Source organism: Portunus trituberculatus, chromosome 39 (assembly GCF_017591435.1).
Source record: "Portunus trituberculatus isolate SZX2019 chromosome 39, ASM1759143v1, whole genome shotgun sequence".
NCBI classification, from domain to species: Eukaryota; Metazoa; Arthropoda; class Malacostraca; order Decapoda; family Portunidae; genus Portunus; species Portunus trituberculatus.
Genome location: NC_059293.1, coordinates 12,745,109 through 12,757,102, shown reverse-complemented (window position 1 = coordinate 12,757,102; position 11,994 = coordinate 12,745,109). Strand labels below are relative to the sequence as shown.

At 40.6% G+C, this 11,994-nt stretch overlaps 1 protein-coding gene across 4 annotated transcripts in view; it reads left to right on the top strand.

Moving 5' to 3' along the window:
* LOC123515594 (putative neural-cadherin 2) overlaps positions 1 to 11,994 on the top strand; it is a 394,007-nt gene continuing 382,013 nt past the window's right edge. For 3 of the 4 annotated variants that reach the window (XM_045274363.1, XM_045274359.1, XM_045274365.1), the window contains exon 1: positions 1 to 388. The gene's annotated coding sequence lies outside the window, so the exon portion shown is untranslated. Of the gene's footprint in view, positions 389 to 5,100; positions 5,131 to 11,994 lie in introns of those variants that run through there. The other variant, XM_045274360.1, reaches the window with a different exon arrangement.

Below are 11,994 nucleotides of genomic sequence, written 5' to 3'. Positions count from 1 at the left end.
CCTGCGTGTTTGAGGAGGGCCGCGAGAGGCACCACCAATCAGCGCCTCTCAACCACCAGCAGCTGCCTCCGTCACCGCCGCCGCCCTCCAGTTGCTTCGTGCACTGGCTGAGCGTTGGTAGTGTCTCGCTGTGTCGTGGTTACCCTCGCTAACTTTTCTCGCATAACTTCTTGCGTCCATCAATACAAACAAGTGTTAAAAGTCACTCTTGGTGTTTCTTGTGCTCCTTAACTCCAGTTCCCGGCGGTGTTTGCCTCTGTGTCATTTGTTGCGGAACTTTGAAACTTTGACGGTGGAGGAGCAGGAGGTGGTGGAGGCGCTGGTGGTGTTTTCTTAGCCCTGGAGCACCGCACTCCGCCACCGATCTCTTGGACCATCACAGCCACAGGTAAGCGTGAAGGGAACATGGCTGAGGGGATGTAAAACTGTTGCTGGGACATACGTAAGCGATTGATGTATAGATGCTGTTATGCTGTGAGCTTTATAAAGATGCTTTGAAAAGGAATATTAATGCTCCTAAGGGAAAACAGACACTGGATACTGATGATGGAAAAGTATAAATACTTTAAGAGGTTATAGATTCTCTTATGGAAATATTGATGCTGCAAGGAAGGAATGGATGCTAGGAAGGATGATCATGATGATTATGATGAGAGATTATAAATATTATAAGGAAGTGATTAAAACAAAGACGGATATAAATAAAGATTATGTAAAAATACAAATTCTCCAAGGGCGAAATAGAAAAGAAACCAACTTAGAAGCAAGATATTTGAGTCTAGACAATAAATTAGAATAAGAAAGAAGGAACTGGTATTTAGAGAGAAGTCGCCTTAATGTATATGAACCAACTGGCCTTTTCCAGTCTTCCTACGATGAGAGAGGAAGGAAAGAGTCAAGTCTGCATGTGTAAGATGCTTGAAAATCAGGGCGACTATTATACCGGTGCTGGTAATGATAGCAGTGATGACTCGTGTGGATAAGCTGGTCATTTGCAGTATTATTTTCTTATACGAGAGGAAGGCAAAAGTCAATTCAGCATATAACCTACTTCAGATGGTGGTGGTGGTGGCGGTGGTAGTGATGGTGATGCTTCGTGTGGATCAGCTAGTCTTTTGCAGTCTTACTTTCTTAAATGACTGTGTTGCATATGACCTACATCGGATTCCAGCTGGACGTAGTGGTGGTGGTGGTGGAGGTAATGCTGTAGGATGCTGGGCGGGTGCGTGCATTGTATCTCGCGTGAATCAGCGGCGCTTGCATACGTATGTGTTCTGATTGATAGTGTATGCAAAGTGGCTTTATGGAATCACCAGTGTTGCACAAACCTATACTGATCCTGCGCGGCTCAGTATAATGCTAAACGTACGTCAAGAGAGAGAGAGAGAGAGAGAGAGAGAGAGAGAGAGAGAGAGAGAGAGAGAGAGAGAGAGAGAGATACTGCCGGAAGAAGACAAATAAAGGGGAAAAGAAAAAAGAAGATGCAAAAGAAAGAAAGAAAACTACGAGGTGGAACGGAAGAAGGAGAAAGAAGAGAAAGAGGAGAATGAAGACGAGGACGAGGATGAACATAGTAAAGGGGAGAAGCAGACAAGGAGAAAAAAAAAAGGAGGAGAAAAAGGAAGGATAAGGAACGAAAAAATGAGACAACACCCTCAGTGGTTTGCCCTTTTCTTGGGTGAGTGTGGTGCAGGAAGCCTCTCGTTCCTGCAACTACACTTTGGAGGAGGCGGAGAAGGGGGAAAAGGAGGAGGCGGAGAAGGGGAAAAGGAGGAGGAGGAGGAGGAGGATGTTCTCAACGAGTGGTCTGTCCAAGCAAGGAAAGACAGAACAGGACAACATGGCAAGCTACAAGCCGTTCCTACACACACACACACACACACACACACACACACAGAGAGAGAGAGAGAGAGAGAGAGAGAGAGAGAGAGAGAGAGAGAGAGAGAGAGAGAGAGAAATGCATGATCAGAGGAAGTAATGTGTGGAAACGGCGTGCACATTCATCCATATATTTTGGTATCGGAGCAGTGTTTTAGCGCTTGACTTCCCTTTCAATTTACTCATTCATTGCTACCTTATTCTTTCTTGGAAGTGATTTTGAACTTGAAGAACGAGGAGGAAAAAGGAAAGGAAAATAAGAACGATGATAAACATAAGAGAATAAAGGAAAGTGCAAAAAAAAAAAAAAAAAAAAAAAAAAAAAGAATTGGGTCTACACGTGGCGGTCGATGCATGAAACACACTTACCTATTTCCACCTATTCTCGTATCCACAAATTGACCTAATATCTGAAAAAAATCCCTATTGACTGAAGACAACAGGAAATAAGGGGCAGTTTGGCAGGTCATTGATACATCTCCATGACAGGACCTCAAGACAGTCTTTTGATACATTCTGCACCGCATCTCCAAGCCTTTCAAAAGAAGTTACGCAAGTTTAAGGGTGTTTCCATGCTTCTAGTGGCAGATTAACAAGATTTTGACATCATTAACAGGAATAGCACTCTTGGGAAAGTGACTAATCATCTCTGTGCCTTGGAAAATAGTCGTTGTGAAAGAGCAAAGCGTTTCTGAATACTGGAGTTAGATATCAGTTACCACCATGCACGTGCAGCAAAGCGAGGGAAGTCTTCCGAGGCAAAGGAAACCCTGGGCACTGCAAGGCACATAGGGACCACATCGGCTTTAAGCGCCGCTATGACAAGACCTGGAAGAATTAATCCCGCAGGCTGACTGTGTGGGGGAAGCTTAATGATCGATGTTTTCATGCGATATAGAAAAAAAAAGCAATTATTAGAACGTGAAGAGAGAGAGAGAGAGAGAGAGAGAGAGAGAGAGAGAGAGAAGGAATGGTGTGTGTGTGTGTGTGTGTACTCTTTACACTGCCTCTCCACTCTGTCAAGTATATCTTTCCACTCCTCTCCTTAATTAAGCATTCCAATTCCTCAGTAAATACTAACAAATGCAATTACCGGCCAAACTGAAGTAATCGTATCATCATGAATTCCACAATTACCGACTCCCTAACATAATAAAGTAATCTAATGCTGCTGGTAACGACTCCAGCGCTGATAGACTGAAGCTTCCCGGTATCAGACAGGGATCTGGGCTTTTGAAATGGATGTTACTGACGCTCAAAATCACCACATTACATTCCCAGTGATAGAGAGAGAGAGAGAGAGAGAGAGAGAGAGAGAGAGAGAGAGAGAGAGAGAGAATCTTGCCTACATCCTTAAATAAATAAGATAATAAAGTAAAGATTAAAGTTAAGGTTTAACCCCTTCAGTACTGGGACACATTTTTACCTTGAGTTTTGTGTGTCATTAAACCATTTTATTGAAATTAGCAAGGGTCTATGGAAGGCAGAAGATTAATGGCCACAGTCTTCACTATTTTAATCACCACATGAGTCTCTGAAGCTGTAGAAAATCACTAAATAGGCATCACAATGAATATGGAAACACGTCCTGGTACTCAAGGGGTTAATGAGGAAGAGAGACTTAACATCCTTTAGAGTTTTACGATGAAATATCTCTAGTCATATTCAGTAACAAAAGTGGAAATGAAGGCTAAGATTCAGTACATTACAATTAACTTAAACATCACCATTTACACTCTACTAGCATTTCAATTTGAGTTCAATATGCTTTTGGGAAATCCTCAGAGTTACGAATAGAGAAAAAAATAAATAAAAAGAAATGCTGACATACGAGAACACTCACTGAATTCAGGTATCACTGCACCATTCTGGGTTGATTTCAAGACTCATGTACATACGCTAATATATTCCACAGCACTGTTCCCATGGAGGTGAGACGTAAACATTCATATAATCCAGTCAAGTCTCCCACTGGCTCTCGCTGCCGTAATCCTGTTCCCTGAAGCTCTACTTTTTGGGAGCTCGCCTAACGCACAGGTTAATGGGCAATGTGTCAAAACAGTTTACCCGCTTGATGACGCCATCGACTCCCGCTAAACTGTTTTCCAAAATGATACTAAATTCCTGCGTACCACTTAATTCATCTCCTGCTTAACACGACGTGGTTCATCAGGTGTTGGCGAGTGTGATGGCGCAGAATGAGGTCGAGAGAACGTAAGGAGACTATGTAAGGCCAGGAATTGAAGATGTAGGAGAAGAGTGCAAATGTAACAGTATAATAAACCTGAGAATAATTGTTGCTGGAAAGAAAACAACGACTAACTATAAAAAGAAGAAAAAAAAGGCGACTAATATGAAATACGTAGAATTGAGACAAAGAGTAAAAAGAATATTGAAGTGTCATTAAAGTAGATTTCCGAGTATTGTTTGTGGAAAAAGGAAAGAACAGAAACAGTAATTGCTTTAAAGTTGAGGACAGAGAAAAAGAAAAGCGAAAAATAGTGGAGAAGTACAACTAAATTATACTTCCAACTATTGTAATGGAAAAGAAAATAACGACTTAGTAATGGAAAGGAAAGACAAAGAGGAACAATAAAGAACACGACAAAGAAAAAAAACAACTATATGATTAAAATTGAGGACTGAGAAGAGGAAAAGTACAGAAGTAACAGTAAAGCAGTAAAGTAGTCACCTGAAATTAGTGAAGAGGAAAGGACGACCTAACTAATGAAAAGGAAAGAAAAAGAAGAGAAACTGGAATTGGTCTGCATGTTGGAATCGTGTCCCTGTGTGGCTGCTGGGAACAAAAGTGCGGGAGTGTTTTGTGAGATGAGTGTCTGTGTGTGTCTATGTGTGTGTGCGTGTGTGGTGGTAAAGAAAGAATTCAAATTACGCTTGAAACACGAGCCGACATCTGAAAGGAAAAGGAGAAGCAAAACACCATCCCATCTTCCAAACATCAACCACCACTACCTGTTCTGAAGGAGATGAAAAAGATAAACACAGCTGGGAAAGGAAATTCATGCCATTCATTTTTTCCAACACATTCTTCTTTCACTTCGTATATATATTTTTTTTAGCACATCACATCGACCCTCCGTGTTTTTGGTCGTTGTTTTACTTTATTTTTATTTATTCATGTTATTTATCTTATTTAACTATTTTTTTTGGCAGGGCAGAGGAAGACATGGACTTTGTTTGTTGTTCTTGCGGTGCTCCTTGACTTACACAGAACGCAGGGCAGATATCGAAGTGAGTGTTGCATCGTGAGTGTTGCGTTGTGTATACTTGTAAATACCTGGAAGCAGCAATCAGATAACCATTCCTTTATCTTATTTTGTTTTCTATGTTGAAAAAGTATGTTGTGTGCTTTAGATAACGGGAAACCAACAATTAGAGACCCACCTTAATTCCAATTATTATTTTTTCTTAATGTGGATTTCAGGTTAACTTTTTAGGAAGTAAAAATTAAGCAGGGGTACATTAGTTACAATTTTTCACCCTCTCTCCCTTTTTTTTTTTTCTGCTGTCTTGAGGTTAATTTGAACGAAGAAAAGAGGTGAACGTTCTACATGCGAATGAGTGATGGAAGTTTCCTCAGTGTTTTTTTCCTTTTTTTTATGCAAGAGAGAAACTGTCTAGGGCAACAAAATATTAAAAAAGGCCCACTTAAACTGCAAGTTCCTTAAAAGATCGGAAAGGAATGAACCAGAAGAGAGGGACAAATGTCTTGAAACCTCCCTCTTAAAAGAAGTCAAGTCGTAGGAAGATGGAAATACAGAAGCAGGCAGGAAGTTCCTGAGTTTACCAGTGAAAGGTATAAATGATTGAGAATACTGGTTAACTCTTGTGTTAGAGAGTTGGACAGAATAGGGATTAAAGGAAGAAGAAAGCCTTGTGCAGCGAGGCCGCAGGAGGAAGGAAGCATGCAGTTAGCAAGACCAGTAGAGCAGTTAGCATGAAAATAGCGATAAAAGATAGAAAGAGATGCAACATTTCGGCGGTGAAAAAGAGGCTGAAAACAGTCAGTCAGAGGAGGGGAGTTGATAAAACGAAAAGCTTTTCGATTCCACCCTATCTAATAAAACAGTGTGAGTGGAACACCCCCCAAACATGCAAAGAATACTCCATACAAGGACGTGTGTGTGTGTGTGTGTGTGTGTGTGTGTGTGTGTGTGTGTGTGTGTGTGTGTGTGTGTGTGTTGTGGTGACCTTTTTCACGCCCACGTCCTCCAGATTCTCATTCCCACGCCCTCATGTCATTCAGTAGTGGCCATTGCACCCCGACGCTCGCATACACAATGAGGCCATTAGATTCCAAGCCCATTACACCCACTGCCCTCCATTACACGCGCGTCGAGGCAGCGTGGCGCCTCTTATCAGTAATACAAGTGACCTTCTGAAAACCTTTACACTCGAGACCATTTCCTCGGCCACCCGGGAGGAAAAAAAGACCAAATGTAGGCGGTGAGGACACGTAAACCTTTCCTCCAGTAATCAGTACACGTGCCGCTGCCATTACCATTATTGCGCCAGACCATTACTCTCATTCCCCCGAGAGAGCCGAAGCTTACCAAACAGACACGAGCAATAATGATTCTGATCACATTGCCCTGTGCCGGGATGCTGCTGCTGCCAGGAGCGTTCTAATTAGTGTGATGCATCGTGCCCCGTCACGACTTGCACATTGGCGTCACTTATGTGCTGCTACAGTCGCCTCTGTCGCCTCCGAAAAGCCACCTAGCGAAGTTCAAGGAATTTTAGGTCGATTGATTGAATGGCAGTTGGTGTTCTGACTCGTGGTTTGCTTGGTATTAAAGGTTTCAAGATTAAGGTCTGGGGCTGGGATACGTGGAGGTAGAAGTTTGATTTTCGCTATGCTACTTTTGTCCTCGTAAGCTATTGATACATTCACTGGATCTTTATTTATGTATGATGCTTTTTTTTTCAGTTTTTCAGTTTTGTTGTCCTTGGTCAGTCCGTTTCCTATATTAAAAGAAAATGAAAAGGAAATAAAGGAAAGGGACACTGACAAGAGCGAACATTTACTCACCCAGTCTCTGCGTGCGCTATTTATGGATAAAAGAAATCATCACTGGGTTTTTGTTGATTTACCTTATTTCCAGTTTTGTTGCCCCAGGTCAGAGCCTCTCTTGCGTAAAAAGAGAAAGAAAAACCAACAAAAAGACACTGACAAAAGCTAACATTCAGCCAGCTTTAATCTTCCTTGTCATCAGCACACAGATAGAAAAAAAAAGAAAAAAAAACATTTAGTGGACTTTTATTACGTGGGAAAAATAATGAAGAAGAAAAAAGATGAGCAAAACGGACATTCATCTAGTTTCAGTCTCCTTCGGCCAATTCCTCAGATTTCGTAAGCTCCCGAACTCAATCGCTCCTGATGTTGATAAACGCCTGAACAAACTTGTCTCCAACACACCGATACAAGAAACAGATGAGAGTCGCACTGTGTTACTCTCCCACCGCTGCATCCATCTTGGTAATGGCCTAAGTAACACCGTGGAGGTCGGAACCTGATCCACGAGACAAAACTTGCCGGAATCTGCTCGTTTATCCTTCTGCGGCCAGTGAGTCGCGGTGCCGTGATGGAGTCTAGACACTTCCTCGGATCCACAATAAAGAGTTCAGTGAATTAGCGAAGAGTTGAGGTATAAAAGAATCTCCTGATAATTGATAGAAGTGTTATTGACAACTGCAATTGATGGTTTGGTGAAGTAGAAAAGAACTGGGCAATAAAAGCCGCTGGAAAATAGGTTGATACAGTAGTGGTAGTAGTAGTAGTAGTAGTAGTAGTAGTAGTAGTAGTAGTAGTAATAGTAGTAGAAATAGTAGTGGTAGTAGTAGTAATACTCGTGACATCACTTACAATAAGTAATCTAGTATATCAGCGAAAAACCGACCCCCAAAAAAAAAAAAAAAATATATATATAACTTGAAAAATCAGTACTAATAAAGTTAAGACTAATTGCAATCAACAATCTAACATACCTTGATGAATACATCACACAATAAGAACCTTTATAAAAAAATTGTGAAGGAAAGGAAGAATTAAAGTGACACGGCGTATTCCTTGAGCCTTGCAGCGAGTTAGCAGTGTGTTAGCGGTAGTGAGACGTGATGTGTTCTCCGTCAGTGTCACATTCCCGTCAGTCAAACAGCGGAGGGGCTCAGAACCACATCCTTGTTACTTATTCATCTAGCGCGTAAGTGACATTGAAATGGAGTGATTGGGGAGGAGAAGAGATAGAAGAAGCGAGGGGAGAAAGGACAGACACAATAAACTAATCAATATTAGCGTTTGAAAATAGTAGCTACTGATGAGATACTAAAGACATTTCAAAGTATGATCATTCTCTTCTGGGTCTTCTCTGTCCTTCCATTCAACGTACAGAAAAAAAAGAGCTGTTACATGATTAAACTGTCTAGAATCTGGAGAGAGAGAGAGAGAGAGAGAGAGAGAGAGAGAGAGAGAGAGAGAGAGAGAGAGAGAGAGAGAGAGAGAGAGAGAGAATTCAAAGCTAATTCACCACAACAGCTTTAATAATAAAACTACCACATTTTTTGAACATGTACATAATATTATCTTTTTTTTTTTCTCGAGTTTCAGAATTATGGAAATGAAGACGAGCAAAAAAATAAACATGTGATGTTTTACTAAATCGAGCGGGTTGCACATAGGCCATACTGTTGTGGCAAATCCTTCTGAATTTTTTCACTCCTGCTGCCCGTGACCACTTACCGAAATGACTTACGTATGTCAATGATACACCGCCATTTCAAAAAATCACTCGCTCACATACAGAGAGAGAGAGAGAGAGAGAGAGAGAGAGAGAGAGAGAGAGAGAGAGAGAGAGAGAGTTACTTAAAAATCTAAAGTTGGTTAGTAAAAGGTTGGCTCACGTGTGCCAAGAGAAAGGTAAAAATAAAGTCATTACAAGCTTGTTTCTTTTCCCTATAGGAACCGTATTGACCTGCAGAGAGAGAGAGAGAGAGAGAGAGAGAGAGAGAGAGAGAGAGAGAGAGAGAGAGAGAGAGAGAGAGAGAGAGAGAGAGTCCTTCATAGTATAGTTATCAGCACAATAGTTGTTACAAGAACTTTCCTCATATTGTTCTAGATGCTAGTGCTTTCCAATCTCGGATATTGGTATTGAAGTTAAACAGAAAGACATAGCTTGTACTTTCACACAAAAGTCTCCATGAAAAGTTCACGTGTATCCAACCTTTCACATTTATCGACGTTTTCAAAGTGAAAACCTGGACAAATAAGAAATATCACTAGAACAGTCACTACATATCTTTCAGTAGACCCTGCTATTACTAGAGACAAGTAGAGAAAATAGTTCAGAATGAAAATGTACGTGATATCGGAGGAATGAATTGAAATAAGAGGGAAAACGGGGAGGGGGAGGGGGAAAATATGGAAATTATCGTTCATCGAGAGCGGCAGAAGAGGTTCCTATTTTGTAGTTCTTTTGTTTACATTTAGTTGAATTAGTTCCACGTGGCGAAGTTACCGTAAGATCAAAGAGTAGACGTACTCGAGGTTGACTGGAATGATATCGGTATGTTGCGTGTGTCGTGTGTGTATTGTGTGCAATGACCATAAGAAGGAAGGCCTTGTGTGCGTGTTGGAAGTACTTTTGAAGGATAAATAAAAGGTAAGGAGACTGTTATAGTGTATCTCATCAACACAAAACCTGTGATCAAGTTATCTATGACAGCTTTCCGTTTTTCTTACTTATAGGGCGTCTAGTGAATATTCAAAGCTCTAATTAACTCATGAATAACAACTAATTGTTATTAAGTGTCTGTGATGCGATGTGATAAGAGAACGGGTCAGGTAACGAGTATTTGTGTTGAAGTTACGCATTGTTATGCTAATAGGTGTATACATAGTGTACAAACGAAATGCTTCACTTTACTTTTATTCTCAGGGATGTTTTCTTGTGATGATGCAGGGTCCGTCCTTGTTAGGCTACACCTACAATCATGAAAACACTTGAAAAATCCATATGTAACAGCTTCCACTAGAGTTCAGCATACTAAAAGTGGTCGAGACATGACGATGAAGTGTTTGAGGATCAATGTAAGATTAGTAATTACGTAGAACTCCGATATAGTATTGGTTCCTAGACACTGAGAGATTAATTTTGACGTGCTTGCACAGTATATGTTTGATGACATATGAGACTGTCTTGGTTAGAGGTTTGTGTTACAGAAATGCTTGGAAGTAGGTACTGTGTTTATAGGTCGTGTTTCATGATCTTGTGATATGTGGGCTTGCAGTGACGGGTATCAACTCACGCACTCACAGTGAAAAAAGATACACGCATTTAGTTAATTAATTTGTCTGGCGATATAATCTATGAATCAGTAAATGACAAGCCTGCTGGATTGTGCATGAGAGAGAGAGAGAGAGAGAGAGAGAGAGAGAGAGAGAGAGAGAGAGAGAGAGAGAGAGAGAGAGAGAGAGAGAGAGAGAGAGAGAGAGAGAGAGCAGTGGAGCCTTGTAATATGTAGTCATGGAACTCAAATCCGCGATGACGAACAATAACATGAAACAAACGAAAAACCTTTAACCAGGCTTGTCAGTAATACAACAATATACACATTGGGAAAGGAAATCAAGATGCAAACAATGAAAATATAATATAATTGTCATTGATACGATCGGATGAGAATGGGATGAATCTAAATGTTTTTGTGTGTTCAACTATTCATAGGTTGATGACAGACGGTATTAATGCCCCGTGTAGTCCATATTTTATTGTTGAACTGATGGAAGTGTCTCAAACTTACTGGGAGTTCTAGAAACAATATTCTTCTTATTATTGCTGAACTAACGCCAGAATCCACAACTTTGTGTAAAAGCTTCGAAACCAAACATTCCTGTCTAGGCAACATTATATATCATCACACTGCATGATAGAAAAAAAAATCATATATATTTTTTTGGCCAACATCAACAACCATACTCTGAACCGAATTGAACCGAAAACAAAATAAAACGAAACGAACCCAAACTCAGGTAAAAAAAAAAAAAAAAAATCAAACGAAAACAAAGCGAAAAGAACAGAGAGAGAGAGAGAAAAAAAAATGAGTTTAACTTTCGTATATGGAGAGATTTTAATTTAAGCATTTTCTGACCAGACCAACCCAACCCTCTTGTGTGTGTGTGTGTGTGTGTGTGTGTGTAATTTGAAGTGCTCTCCCAGTTAATCCCTTCCTCCTGGAGATTAGGGGACGCGTCGCCAGGCCACCGCACACCTGAAACTTCTTTGTGCGAGGAAATTCCTGAAGGCAAAACTGGGGTGGGCTCGGCAGCAATTCAGGAAACTAATTCTTAAAGGTTACTGTATCAAAACTTTAGCGTGACGAGAGAGAGAGAGAGAGAGAGAGAGAGAGAGAGAGAGAGAGAGAGAGAGAGTGTCTAACCTAGTCGGGTATGAAGCTTCCTCCTTACTCTACATTTTCTCTAACCAGCATTCAACATTCTCCCATTAGCTGGCTGTGAATTGTAAAGAGAAGTCCTCGCAATTTCGTAATATGTTCGTTCATGCTCTGCTTTGTGTGTCGGTGCTTGTTTTATTTTATTTGATCTATTTTTACTGCCAGGATTGTTCTTTTGTTAATATTCAGAACAGCATAATACTTACACAGACACACACAGGATAAGACAATGGGAGGCTAATCATGTCTTTCCTACACTACACAGGCTGCTTATGTCAAATTACTACAAGAAATAATGATTTTGGAATAAGTCCTGTTGGTGATGAAGAAAAGAAGTAATTGTGTTAAAATGGAACTTTGCCTTGGGAAACAGCTGAGTTGAGTTGAGTTCTGTGTTGCTGTTTGTTTTTACGCAACTATTTCTGCGGGTGGTCCTCGTCCTCATCCTCGCCTTCCTCCTCCTCGTTACCTTCTCCATTCCTCCTTCTCCATTCCTTCCTCCTCCCATTCCGACCTCACCTCGGGGAAAAAAATATATATCCAGCTACAGAAATGAAAATGTTTCGTTCGTGTAAAATACAAATGCATCTTTAGTCTTTAGTTCGTTATATTTTTTTCTTTCTTTTTTTTCTTTTAAATTTACAT